The sequence below is a fragment of the Rutidosis leptorrhynchoides genome, chromosome 1 (genome assembly GCF_046630445.1).
Source record: "Rutidosis leptorrhynchoides isolate AG116_Rl617_1_P2 chromosome 1, CSIRO_AGI_Rlap_v1, whole genome shotgun sequence".
Lineage (NCBI taxonomy): Eukaryota > Viridiplantae > Streptophyta > Magnoliopsida > Asterales > Asteraceae > Rutidosis > Rutidosis leptorrhynchoides.
In genome coordinates, this window is record NC_092333.1 from 62,099,187 (window position 1) to 62,113,707 (window position 14,521).

Genomic DNA, 14,521 nt, shown 5'->3' on the forward strand with positions numbered 1-14,521 from the left:
TCAATCTATTTTCCATTTCCAATACAAAAGTACATAACTCGAATCCTGTCTATTAATTTACTATGTAAAGTAAAGTGGACCCATCATGTAAGGGTTTGCCAAACATATCCTATTCTATCCTATCCTATCCTATCCTACTATACATTAAAAGAGAGTTTTTATTAGCTAATAAATTTTTCTAAAACTTACTTTAAAACCCTTAGATCAACAAATGACATTAACCTATCCCTTAATCCATGATCCATATTCATTCTCTTTTATTATTAGGTAATAAATCAAAAAAACTTTGATAGTGTACCTAAAATACCCTAAATCAAGGACAAAAAACACGGGGAGCTTCTAACAAAGAAGGGGTTACTAAGGTTGCATCATTCACGACACTGAGAAAAAAGAAAACCCTAAACAGTACGTTTTTTAATCAACGATTAGTGGATTGAATCGATTACCGATAGTTCACCGCCTTGTCTGTCAATCATTGATAAGCTCCGGTCGGTTTGCCCTTCTATGGATAAGCAGGTTAGAATTTTCAATCGCTCATAATTTACATGTATGATTTGTTGCTTTGCTCCTTCTTCAAATTCATTCTATTTGCTTATATTTATATTTATATTTATATTTATATTTACATGTATCGATTGTATGTTCCAATCTAGCCGTCTGCATCGATTTGTAAATCGTAAATCAATCACGAAATTTTGTCGATCTAAGTGCTTTTCCGGCAATTCATCTATTCGTAAATCATTGATAATCGATAGTAATCTTAATTGAGGTATCGATAATCATTATGGTTGTTAATTATTATAAATTCATGTCAATTTGTGTATTTTTTTGACCTTTGCTTGGTGTCATCAGGTTGTTTGGGTGCTTTTATTTTGGTCTCTAATGTGTACAGTATTTTGTTTGTTTGGGTGCTTTTGTTTGTTGTGTATATTACAAATCGATTAATGCGTACATTGAAGTTCTTAGTCATAATGACATTAGTCTTGTGCATCTCTGTGTCACTTAGGCAAGTAGTTAAGATTATTGATTATCAGTGTTCATTGGGTAAAACGAGTGTCGTATGATTAATTGTTGATAATCACTGTCTCTTGATATGTAAAAATGAAGAACAGGTATTGATTTTTTTGTTTTGTTTTTGTTTTTTATTTTGTATCAGTTGTGTTTCATACAGGAAACATTCGTATTATACCTCTACAGTTTATAAATCTGAATGGCCATTGTGTTTCACACATCTTTGTTGTGGATGTATGATGATTTAATGGCCATTGTATATGACAATATGGGTTGTATATCAAAACAAATATCAGACTATCAACCCAGAGGGTTGTATATATCATAACTCTTTCATTTTATATTCGTGCATTTTATTTTTTAATATTCGACTTATCTGCAGATTTTCTCTTTTTTACAATAAAGGAACACTGCAAAATGGGTAACTTTTAATACCATGTTTTCGCTAGCTCATACTTTTCTTTTGAAACTGCAGGCCCGCGAATCACCGGAAAATATGCATACGTGTATCAACTTTCAATTTAGGTTACTGCGATTCGAACTCGAATCACGTCAGAATCTCGAAAAAATCAATTGACACTACTTTTTGATTCATACAACGGTTCGATTCAATTAAACATATGCAGAAGGTACCAAATTCCAGTTTCTAGGTTAACTATTCGATATGTACCTAATTTTTATTCATATCAAGTTATCTTGGTTTTGTTTCAAATTTTTATACCATCCGAATGTCATACTATATCTGTTCAATATTCTATTATGTGGAATCGGACCAGCTAAAAAGAGTAACTCATATGGCAAAAATTATCAACATGGTACTTTGATAATGAGATAGTGTCTAATATATTGAAACTCTTAAGGAAACGAGTTTATCGTCTTTCAACCAGCTCAAGATTTTCTGCCTGGCTACTAAATTGTTTGTGTCTTTTGTAGCAGATGACACTTTGACTAATAGTAGCTAATGGACTTTATTGTAATGTGACACAGATATTAAATGAAGCTACAGAGAATATGCAGAACAAAAAAGGGGGGTGGTCATTGAGGATATTAGATATTGCCTTTCTGTTCATTACTTGACGCGTTAAATATGAGGTATGCAACTTGTTACCATCATGAATTTTTACTAGAAAACGCTAAAAGAAAGGTGATAGTAGTGGTTGTTGGTCTGTTATATGTACTACGCTTCTAAAGCCAGATTTGGAGTTTTAAAAAAGTGAAGTCGTCGTTGATTCTGCGTATAATAATAGGTTAAACTACCAAATGCATACAAAAATGAGAGCATCTATGTAAGTTTCTACTATAATTATAGTTTTGCTAATTGTTAATGAAGATAAAACTTAGTATTTATAGAACTGATTTGGAACTGGAATCTCGATTAAAGTTTTTGAAGTCATAAATATTAGACAGTCAAACAAATGATATCTTAATCATGGGTTGCGGCCATGATGGGTTACAAAAAGCCCTTTTGTTTTTTCTAATCGGGTTTTATAACCTTATTAACCCATTAGACGTAAAGCATGACCCTAATCAACCCATTTATAAATATATGGGTTGTATATATCATGTTTAGTTTGATTTCAGACTGGGTGAAGGGTTACATTTATTGAACCTGAAGCAACTAATGCAGTCGGAGACAAGAATTGAGAGAGGAATCTCAATGAGTAGACCCAAAAAGTTAAAACTTAAGACCTTAAGTATCCAAATTAAGAGATCATGAATTTGAAACTCAAGCTTATTATTGATCGATTAACAGCATGACATGATACTTTTTAGCGCACATCATCTTACCATTTTTACTATTTTCATAAAAAAGCTTCTGTACTGATGCATCTTACCGTATTGCCTACCCGAAAGGGGTACGCTTGGGAATCTGTAATTGAGACCCAACTTCATTCCCCATATATTTTATCTTAAATGAATACGTGAGGTATTTATAGCTTCGTTTTGCTTCTGTATGCATTGATGTTATTGCTACTAACCGATACGACATTTATTTTATTTCTCATATATATATATATATATATATATATATATATATATATATATATATATATATATATATATATATATATATATATATATATATATATATATGAGTACGTCTATCTTGGTTCAATCAATAGGTATGCTCGTGATCATTATGTAGGAATGGAAGAGCCTATCGTACGAAATTCCACACGCCATATTGTTTCTCGACTGGCCTACTTGCGTAACACAAGGATAATACCCAGGTAACTATTGAATATTTGGTTTGTTGATGAACATTATATCCAGATTCTCTTTGTAGTATTTTTGAAAGGCTAAATTCTTGCATGGAAACCCTGAATATGAAAAATTTCTGTAGGAATAGGAATACTAAAGGGGAAAATCTAAACGGGTCCTTTATAATTGTACGGGCTTGCTGACTGGCCATTCGAGCTAGGCCTTGACAGTCATAGTGTATAACAAGCCAGTTTGGCATGAGGTCATCAAACTAATGAGCTAATAAGCTCTCATATTAGTATTAGACCTTGACACATAATCTAATACTATGTCAATTTGGGCTGTGTTTTACACATAAATACATCAAACAAAGAACATAAAAATTTCAAAAATATTTAAATTTGACCGACTCAGACTGACTTTGACTCGACTTTTTGGTGTTAGACACTTAGACCTTCCATTTAGCTTTTATGGATGAAATGGTGGGTTAGTCCCCAAACCGACGTGTCGGCTGACTCAACCAACATTTACAGCAGTGATTTTATTTCCTACCCTAAGATAGTTGGGGGTTCATTATTAATCAAAAACAAAATTGGGTTCAACTGAGTCGGGAATTAAGAAAGGTGTTAACAGCTGACCAAAGTCAGAGCATTTGTGCTTCTTTTAAATAAACGCTCATATGACCAGTTATCTAACGTGCAAGACCTGCCGTGTTGCCACTAATAGTTTGTAACTTGATTGTTTTGATATATCCTCCTCATCTGTTACCTTAGAATTGGATTCATATGGTTTTTATGATTATATTTTCTCTTCGCCTTATGTTAACCCAATAAAAAATTATGATTTGCCCTTCTTAGATTTTCTTAATTTTGTGCCTCTATATCCGTTTGGTTAAACCCATTGGTAGTTAGCTTAGTAAAGTTATGGATCGGCACTGGATTTGATTTGGATCAATGATAGTTTATGTTTTTTATAACCATTTTTGTTACATATGGGATTTTTCAGTCATGTTAAGCTGTTGTTTCATAGGGTTGTCATAACGGGATTTCCGCATGGAGATGAGACTTGGGAAGATTATTCAAGCAAAGTCATTTTTGGCACCAGTTTATTTAATTAAGTAAGGCCACTTTCTTATCTTCCCCGTATGTATAAAGAACTGAAGTGTAGGCAAGGTTGTAAAACTCGCGACTCGGGGAGTACTCGGTCGGAGGTTTTTGAGGAGTAATCGGCGACTCGGGGAGAACTCAGAGGAGTACTCGGATGTTGACTTTTATTGACTTTTCTAATATAAATAAATATTTTTAATATATATTATAGATATATAATATATATATATTAGCTATAACCAAGTATTTTATAAATATATATGTTAAATATATAAAGTTTTGTTACATCTAAATTATTTTTTTAATTGAAAGGGTTAGAGTTGTATTTATTTTATAATGAAATTGAAAAAAAAACTGAACTTGAACTCTTGAAGTATTGAAATCTATAACAACTGAAGTTTAGGGGGTTTAAATGTAAATTAAAAATAATAATATACTCCTTCTGGATGTGAAGAGAGATAGATGCACGCTCCATTTCTCTTTTCTGAAAGTTTCTGGATTTAAAAGCAAGTCTATCTCTCTCTCCTCCCTTAAAAAGAAAGAAGATAAACAAGTTTCATTTGGTTTTTAAATCGTTCAGATCTACAAGAGTCTGGTTTCAAATCATTCAGATCGACACTAGCTACTGGAATCGTTCAGATCGACGTTAACAACACAAATCCGGAGTTCGAAGATTCCGATGGGAAACAACGATTCTCCGGTTTTGAAACCATACAAATCCGCAGTCGCCTCCTGTTTTCCTTCCTTATCTTTTCACGTTTCAGGCAAGATCTTAGTTTTCCGACGCCGTTGACCACCGTTTGACCGGCGTTGACCGAGTAATTGGACGAGTTAGACACCGATTACTCGTTTTGTTCTTCCAACTGAGTAATCGCCGATTACTCGGCCGAGTTGGCCGAGTTTTACAACCATGAGTGTAGGTGTTCTTTAGTTATTGACAGAGGATGAATATTTGAACCTAATTACAGAGGATTATACTTCTAACCAATATTTTCATTTCTTTAAGTTTTTTATGCGTAGGTACTTATCAATAAACTAGTGAAATGACCCGTGAAACCACGTGTTTGTTTAAACGAAACAGTTTAATGATATGTTTAAGGTATTAAGTGAACGTAAATGCTAAAGTTATTTAGTTTAATGACCCGTGGAACTACATAGTCCGACTAAGAAACTCGTCAGCTGAACATTTCATCAAACACCTAAAATGCATATTAAACAATCCACGTCCAATTATAAGTGATAATATTGGTTGTCATTTTATTTTAAAGGTGTAAATTAAAATATAAATGTAGAATTAGTTTCCTTCTACCTAACTTTTATACGTTCTCGTACTCAATTCAAAATAATTAATTAAAATTAATTAAATAATTTAATTTTAATAATTAAAATAATTATTAATAAGATTTAATAATAATAATAATAATCAATTAATAAGATTTAATTTTAATTCAAAATTATTTAGATTAATGACATCACCCACCATGCTTAGATTTTTTTTCTTTTTTTTTTTGATTTTTTCTTAATAAAGGAATTAGCCTAATAATGACATCATCATTTTAGCAATATAATAGAAACTATAGATACTTATAAATGTTTATGTTGCTAATAATAGTGGTTAATTATATGATAGTCTAGGAAAACAAATATCTTCTTCTTTGCTTTAAGTTATATTATCGAAGTATTAATTTAATGTTAAATATTTATATTTATGTTGTTTATAGTAGTCTTTAAAGTATAAGCTCCTAATCTCTACTTATGATTGATTGATATTGTATTATTTGATCATGCACATCAAGTTGCTGAAATGTTTGAATGAAACTAAATGTTGTTAGTATTCTGTTTTGTCAAATACAAATTTTAGCTTTGTCAAGAGTGTGTTTAGTCAGATTTTTTCAGTGATGGTGCTGGTGTTAAATTACATATGAATGTTAAATTTTAAAAAATGATAGCGATTGTATTTGTGTGGTGTCATTCTTTGTATCATCCATTTGTTAGTATTGAGGTTTGTTCAACATAAATTGTGTATGAGGTGTTTTAAGAGTGTTGGTATGAATTCTGTAAGATCATATTAACATAAAATTTGTTAGAATTGACCCTTTAGTATTGTTCTCAGTATACAAGATCATATATAGTGATAATATTTTGTGTTCAAATGTACATTTATGTATGTTATTCTTACTGTTATTGGTATGGTTATTGCATACCAATATTTAGCTCGATTGCTGTCAATGCGTGCTTAACCATTATTCATATGTATTATATTGTGTGACAAGGCCCATATATATGGCGTCCATGTCAACTTTTTATAAGGGACTTAGTTTGTGCCGTTTTTAATATAACATTTTCATGTATTGAACTTCATTATATATCATTATTATGGATGGAAGCTTGTCATATTCACAAGTACTGTTACAGAGGAGATAAAAGCGACGCCAACCTTTTGCCATTCAGGTAAATATCTTCCCGAGCTCATGTGATTGAGATCAAAGTTCATTATTTGCTATAGATAATATAGATGTATGACAACAATTATAAGCTTTTGTGAGAGTTCCATTTTTTGTGGATCATTGTCTTTATTTGATACTGATATCACGATTTCATATATTTGTCAATAGTGTTTTGGTTATGGTAGCAAAAGAGTCTTTGAGGTTTGAACATAGGTTAAAAGAAAGGGTCGTTTGGTAATTTGAACTCTTCATAAGTAAGTGGGTCAAAATTGTCAACCTCTAATGTCATGATTGTTTTATTAGTCAAATACTCATCAATTTTGGTTTGCTTCATTGTAGGAGTAAGGGCAAATATTTCATGGAATGAACATTAATTAATCAGGAATACATAAGAAGTATGATTCTTTCTTACTCTTATAATCTTATGTTGTATGACTTCTTTTTATATGGAATTAACTGGAAGGGTGTAATGTTATAAGCCATTACTACTCATATTCACACGCTAATATGGTGTATATTAGTATTAGTATTAGTATTGTCTTTTGTGGTTTAATGTTGCCTTTTGTATTTCCTTAAATGTTTTACAGTTTATTTTTCTTAAGGTATCACTAAAAAATGCAGTTCCCAAAGTATATAGCTTAGAGAAGACAAGTGGTGAATACTCTACTGGCCTTGAAGGCTTTTAGTATAGCTGGGAACCAAATAGAATTTGCAACCAAAATGGACCTAAATGGAAGTGTGCAATGAGAGTGACCCAAATGGGTTTGTGAAATCATAAGTTGGGTCAAGTCTGTGTTTATGGAGTGTTTTATAAAGATCAAACTAATGAAATGGACGATACAATGGTCGATAGTTGTAGTTATAGTAATTAACCATGCTAATTTTAAGGGGAAGTTCGCGAGTCATTGATTTAAGTAGTAAAGACTATACATTCAGGTGAACTTATTATAGGATTAAAAACTACGTTATCTTTTATTTCACATGCAAATCTAATTTTGTTACACTTGCTAAAATCTGTGAATTTTCTATCTATTATCTAACTGTATATAACTATGAAAGAAGCTTTTGATATAATGTAATCCAGGTTTGAAATTTCTTGTTGTATATACTACATTTTTATAAAGTTTAATGATAATGATAATACTATGTTTATATAGTTATTATTTAATCAATTTATTTTCATGTTGTATTTTAACAAACCCCTGCCTTATTTTCTTACCTTCAGAATGTGTGTATCTCAATTGTTGTGTTGATCATTATGTTTTAAACAATTGATAGCTTAAATATGCATTTACTGACTTTTAACATGTGAACGGGTATTCGTATACCTGAATAGATGGAATTTTTTCAAAAATTTGACTATCTTTGACCGAGTACTCTCCGAGTACTCCCAAAGTTGCAAAAACAGAGTACTCGCCAAGTAATTCCGATTTCTGCAACACTTTGAATTCTTATTGGTCAATATTATTGTACTTTCCTAATTAAAGTTTTTTCGGGCAATTAGATTGGAACGGATGGAGTGTCATTTAATGGAATTATAAAGTAAATCGATATTCATATGACACCTATGCTTGTGAGATCTATTTTGCTAATGTTTTGCATATAAAGCATGCAACATAGATTATTCTAATTTTCTATTAAATTGATAAATATGGGGGAAGTGTTGGGGATCAAGAGATTTTGAGTTCAGAAAATTAAAGTGTGGTGATGTTGACTTCCTTTGAAATGACATCAGATCAACTATCAATGCTTCTGTCAATGGGAGAATGGACAAGATAGAAGGTGTTAGTGAGTGTATTATCATGGGCATACCAATAACGATGAACAGTTGGAGCTAAACAAAAGTATGCCCATATGACCCGTATATTGTGTAAATTACAATTGTTCATCTTAATCGGTATATTTATTTTATTAATTACAAACGTGTGACTTCAATGTTTATTTTTTGGACACAATGTTAAATTTTTAATATTATTAACTATATATATCTTTTGATTTTTTATTTTGGGTTCCTAAATTTAATATAACACAACTAACACTACTACTTTAATTTATTACATTCATTATAAACATTACTCTTGATTAAACCCTTACAAAGTCCCGCGAATTCGCGGGTCTTCAGCTAGTAAATAATAAAAATCCAGTCTATTACGGAGTATTTACTAGTCACGTAATAATTCAAGGTGTCGCTTAATAAGCTACTAATATTCACCACGAATGTATACAATTTTTATGAATGTGTATAGCACTTTTGAACGTGAAATTACCAACTTCATGAATGAATTAATGGTTAACTTGATAGGCCATTGACCCTTTGATTTTTTGATCTTACTATTGAAATGCAGGAGTTCTTTTTTAAAAAAGCAAAAGAATAATAAATAAATAAAAAGTGTTTGGATATAATCGATCCAACAATTGAAAGTTGCTATTCAAGCGTTATTTTTTTTCCAGTGAAGATGCTTTGAGAATCTTACTTTTAGAGATGGGTTTATCATCTATAATTCGGCCCAACTTCCATTCAACTTCAAACTCAGAATGAAACCAGTGTTCACCAATATACAAATAAAAAAGTAAGCATTGAAATTGGCATACAAACGAGCCTTTAAGGAGAAAAATATTTAAAACTTAAAAGTCGTTTCAGTAACGTTACATATTACGAGTAGAAAAAAGATAACTAAAATACTGTATATTTCATTTTAATCTTATAACTACAAAATCTTTATTTCTATCTCACATAACATTTAAGATGTTATAACTGATTCAAACTTAGATTAATAAGATCTTACGATTTATATGTCTAAGCAATTGGTCTTGTTAGGAATTATGGATCCAAACAAGACATCATACACCCACGAACGACAAACGAATTAGCTAAAGCAATAAACGATAAATTAACGACACATGGATTTAACGTGGTTATATCCCAACTCCAAACACGGAGAAGGGTTTACTCCACGGGCGCAAACCAGAGAATTTTTCTTATTATTTTTGTGCACACAATTGCAATGAGGCTAGGAATCTATTTATAATGAAAGATTAAAGCTAGCAACTTGTTGAACAAGCTAACTTGTCCTTCAAGCCAAAGGCAATCCAAAAATAAAATACTTGCTCCTTAAGTAAACTTGGCTTTCTAGCTAACTTAATCTCCAACATAATTTGATTTCTTTCCTTTTGTTTAAAGTTTCCATATCTCAACAATCTCCCACTTGGAGACTTTGAACAAACCCCTACCAATCTTCAACAGAAAATCCAAACCACCTAAATTGTGTTTATTCAAAACCCACAATAACTCCAGATTAGCTGATTATCAACTCCTTTTGATACCGCCGAGTAAGCTACCCGAATCACGCCACACTTCACTCGTTAAACTATGAGCAAGTGAAGTCTTTCGACACCAAAAACACCGCTGAGCGATAATTCAATCTCTTAGTTACTAGCTTAGGCTATCTCGGTTTCTTTCACCGCCATCTTCTATCATGAAGATCATCTTCTTACACTAGAAGATCAATTGAAGTGAGCGAGACTTCAATCATAGGATTCTTTTATGAGACAACGCCGCCTCACCGATCGATCTAGACACGTCCAATCCCGAACACACATGTCAACGACCATCATCGTACAGAATTTTCGTCTATCTATGATTTCCTTCACCAACAAAAAAGGAACTCCAACAGACGCCTTTGTAGACTATTCTTCAAGATAGCCTAGTGCGAACGCCATCACCACCTTGAAGTCTACCATCTTTTCAACTTTCCGCTTTCTCGTTGGTACACTAACCCCCTCATAGCTCTATGAATTTCACAAACCCCATCTTCTCATCCCAAGCACGCTCCCACTGTACGAGTAAGAATTGTATCGCAGCTTCGAGAAGAAACTTTGTTCGTATCACCGGTTAGTCACAAATTACTTTGTCATCGGAGAGTAACAAGTATTCGAAGCCCTATTGTTACTGGAATTAATACACTACACTTGAGAACATTGGAGAAACAAGTCGCTCAACCATCTCCACAACCCTACTAGTTGTCTAACTCCACTAGCTCCATAACTTCCGTCGATAACCAAACTCTCGCCGAGTTTCCGACACCCTCAACGATCCTAGAAAGCTCAAGTTCTAGGACTTACAAGATTATCCGCCCCTATCCATCACCTAAAGATTTCTATTGATCACCCTCGAAGAAAACCGCCCCCTTTATTGAAACATCAACCAATAACCGAGAAACAGCCAGATGCGTTCTATCTGACACCCTTCGACATCAATTTTCTTAGTGACAAGGAACTCTAACCCGCCCGCATATTCCACACACTTTGGAATATCCAACCAAAAACCTTTGGTCGTCCCGATTCAAAACCGCAAGCATAAAAAAACTTCCCCAATAACTCCCACTGTCGATAATGACCTGGATGTAATCCCCTCGTTATCTAAACCCCAAACCCGAGAGATCACTCTCGTGAGATTATGTAACAAGCCAACATCCCAAAATATCCAGCTCGTATCGCCCGAAGTTTCCGAGACTAAACTATCTCGCACTCCCGTCATCAAAACTCGAAAAGTTCACCCTGAAAACTGCCCAGATTCGAAAAATCGTTTCTCAAAATACAATGGTCCAATCATCGCCAAATTTAAACCACCAGTAGATCCGGCTTGTAACGACCCTACTTTCTCCGTTATCTTTTACCGTTAATTATTTAACGACCGTTAACTGTTATTCGTGCCACGTCATTTCTATGACCTATATTATTATTTTGTAATAATATATTAATTATTATGTGTTAAATGAATATTTGTATTCATATTTTAAATCGTACGTTTCTACGTGTCGCGGATTTCTATCCGGCGAATCTTTTCGGTTTTCAAACCAACGGTCGAGTTTTTGGGATTTTTAAATCCTAAATATTTTAAATATGATATTTTAAGGTCATATGATTATATATAGTATTTATATATATTTTTCGTCGCGTATTTGTTATCTCTCCGAATTTTCAATCGCGTAGGCGGGTTTTCGCGTTTCGGGTTTCGATCGGGCGTTCGGGCCACAGGGAATTAACCAAATAGAAAATTTGGGCCATGAGGGCCCACCCCCATGACCCCATTCAGCTGAAACTCCCTAAGGGGAGTGTTAGTTTTGATTTCCCATTTGATTTTTGCTAAGACATTCCCTTTTCTCTCATTTTAAACCTAACTCATTTTTTTGGTGCTCTCTCCTTCCTCCTCTCCCATTTGGCCGTCGCCAACCATCACACCATCATCATCATCTTCATCAAAAATCAAGCATGGATCATTTGATTATACACACAAACGGATTCTACGCGTTCTTCTCTACACGATTACACCTCTTGATTCTCGATTAGGGTATAAACCCTAACCCTAGATTTTTAATTTTTATTTATTTTTCTGTATTTTAGGTTTATATTATTAGTATGATGATTATTAGTTGTTGTAATGTTGATTGTATGCTTAGAATTGCTCGATTGCATGTTTTTCGGTTTGATAAAAATTGGGACAGCAGCTTTTTCATGTGTTTCTGATATTGTAACTTATGTTGATCATAAAATAAAGTATATAAATGAGTTCCTCTCATCCAGACATTAATTTTAGACTCCGGATTCATGTCGTTTCGATTTCCGGAGCCCTAGATATGATCAAAGTGGTATTTTGTAAAGATTGAAATGTGATATTGTTATGAACCAGGTTTGGTCCGACTTTGTGACCATATTTGGTGACTTTAGGGTGTGTTAGTGTGTTAGGACTGATGGTGGGGCGAACTTTCATGTTCGGGTCATCTCAATCCGAGCCACGAATCACCCGTTACGTCTAAAACACGTTTTTGATTGAATTGAAGTTCCAAGTAGTGTATTGGCTGTATATCACGACTTGTGGGCTGTTCATGGTGTGTTCTTGAGTGTACCAAAGTATCGGGTGGTTTGCTTAGGCGGAGATATATGTAAGGCTCGCCGAAAACCGACACCCGGGGCTCAGGATACGACCCGATGAACTTTTGATTTAAAACTTTTGACTAATTATGAAACTTATGATATAAATAATGGATTTCATTATCATTTAATTACTTATGATAAAAAAAAGTAATTATTATTATTTACAACCTATGATATATTTATTATATCATTTAATTAATATTTATGATTCAATTAACATTTTAATTAAACATATGATTAATAATACTTTTATAAGTATTAAACTTATATTATGAGATTGCTATAATAAGACTTATAATAAAGATTAATTAATTATTTAATTATTATAAGGCTTAGTTATTATTTAATTATAATTTAATTATTAAATACTTATGATTTAATAATCATAATTAGAAACTTATGATATGATTAATAATTCATTATTAATTAATAATACTTATGATATGATTTAAAAATTATTATTAATTAATAATATTTACATTATGACTAATATTTAATTAATTAATTAAATACTTATGTTATATTAATTATATCATTTAAACTTATATTAACTTTAATAATTTATTTTAATTTAATTAAACTTATGTTATGACATAATTAGACATATTTAACTTTAATAAACGTTATAACTTATATTATTATTACAACTTACACTTTTAAAATTTACGTTGACTAGGTTTGACCAAGGTTGACTTTTGAGTTGACTTTCGGTTGACTTTGACTTTCAGTTGACTTTTGTTGACTTTCTAATTAAGGAAACCTTCCTAACTTATAAACTTTCCTAAATTAGCAACTTTCTAAATTTGGAAACTTTCCAAAAATAGAAACTTTTCAAAAATAGAAACTTTCCAAAAATAGAAACTTTCCAAAAATGGAAACCTGCTAAAAATAGAAACTTTCTAAAAATAGAAAGTGTGTGTCCGTAAGCTGTTCCAATCAAACCAATGCATATTGAGTATTGTTCTATGACTACTTGCAACATGTACAATAGCTATCATACTAAGACTTGACCTAAGTTAGTTATTTATATCGACCTGCTTTATTTATAGGTCAGCGTTGTGATCATTCCTGATCACTTTACTTCATTTGCTGTTCGCATATTTGTGTGGTTACTTCGTTTACTATTTAAGGTGAGTTATAGTCCCATTTTTCTATTTTAAATCTTTTGGGATGAGAATACATGCAATTTATTTTATATTTTGGACACATGTGGAAGTTGGTTTAAATTATTCATTGTGAGTTGAACAAAAATATTCCCTAGTCTGGTAACTGTAATCACTAGTTTCTACTGGTGAACGCGAATCCTATGGATAGATCTATCGGGTTTGACAACCCCATTTCGAGCTAGTCGCGCTAGCAATTTATAATCGGAATGTTTAGTACTTCGTAATTTGTTGTAGATACACTTGTTCGGTGTATATTTTTTTTATTGTGTTTGGCAAGGGTAAATAAATGGTTAAGTGGTTACCAGGTGGCTCACGGTAAATGGAATAATATTTTTATATGTTTTTTTTAGCATATAATTTTGTGGTCCAAAAGGGAGTTTTTATGTTTTCAAACATAAATTTTTATGGTTCAAATTAAATATTGTTTGCAATATTAAACCTATAATTCACTCAACATTTTTGTTGACAGTTATTCGCATGTTTTATTCTCAGGTTCATGATTGATTGCTTCCGCTGTGCTTAGAGAGTCTGCATATTTATGATGGCAGCTTTTGTTAAACATTAACTTGCATTCTATTTTGATACATTTAATAGTAGATGTTGTTGACTTTGTTTTGGTCAACTTTTGGTTAAGTAATAATGTATGGTTTTTCTA

General features: G+C 32.2%; 1 long non-coding RNA gene across 6 annotated transcripts; it reads left to right on the top strand.

The window, feature by feature from the left end:
- Positions 1-363: 363 nt before the first annotated feature.
- LOC139860549 (uncharacterized) lies at positions 364-7,761 on the top strand. Of its 6 annotated transcripts, none has more exons than XR_011763215.1 (8): positions 364-516; positions 1,487-1,640; positions 1,999-2,103; positions 3,135-3,242; positions 4,243-4,330; positions 6,707-6,770; positions 7,106-7,161; positions 7,354-7,761. It is a non-coding gene; the product is annotated as an uncharacterized lncRNA (long non-coding RNA). The 6 variants fall into 6 exon arrangements; XR_011763213.1 differs by having other exon boundaries at positions 7,388-7,761; XR_011763216.1 differs by lacking the exon at positions 7,354-7,761 and adding an exon at positions 6,935-7,020 and having other exon boundaries at positions 7,106-7,333.
- Positions 7,762-14,521: the final 6,760 nt, after the last annotated feature.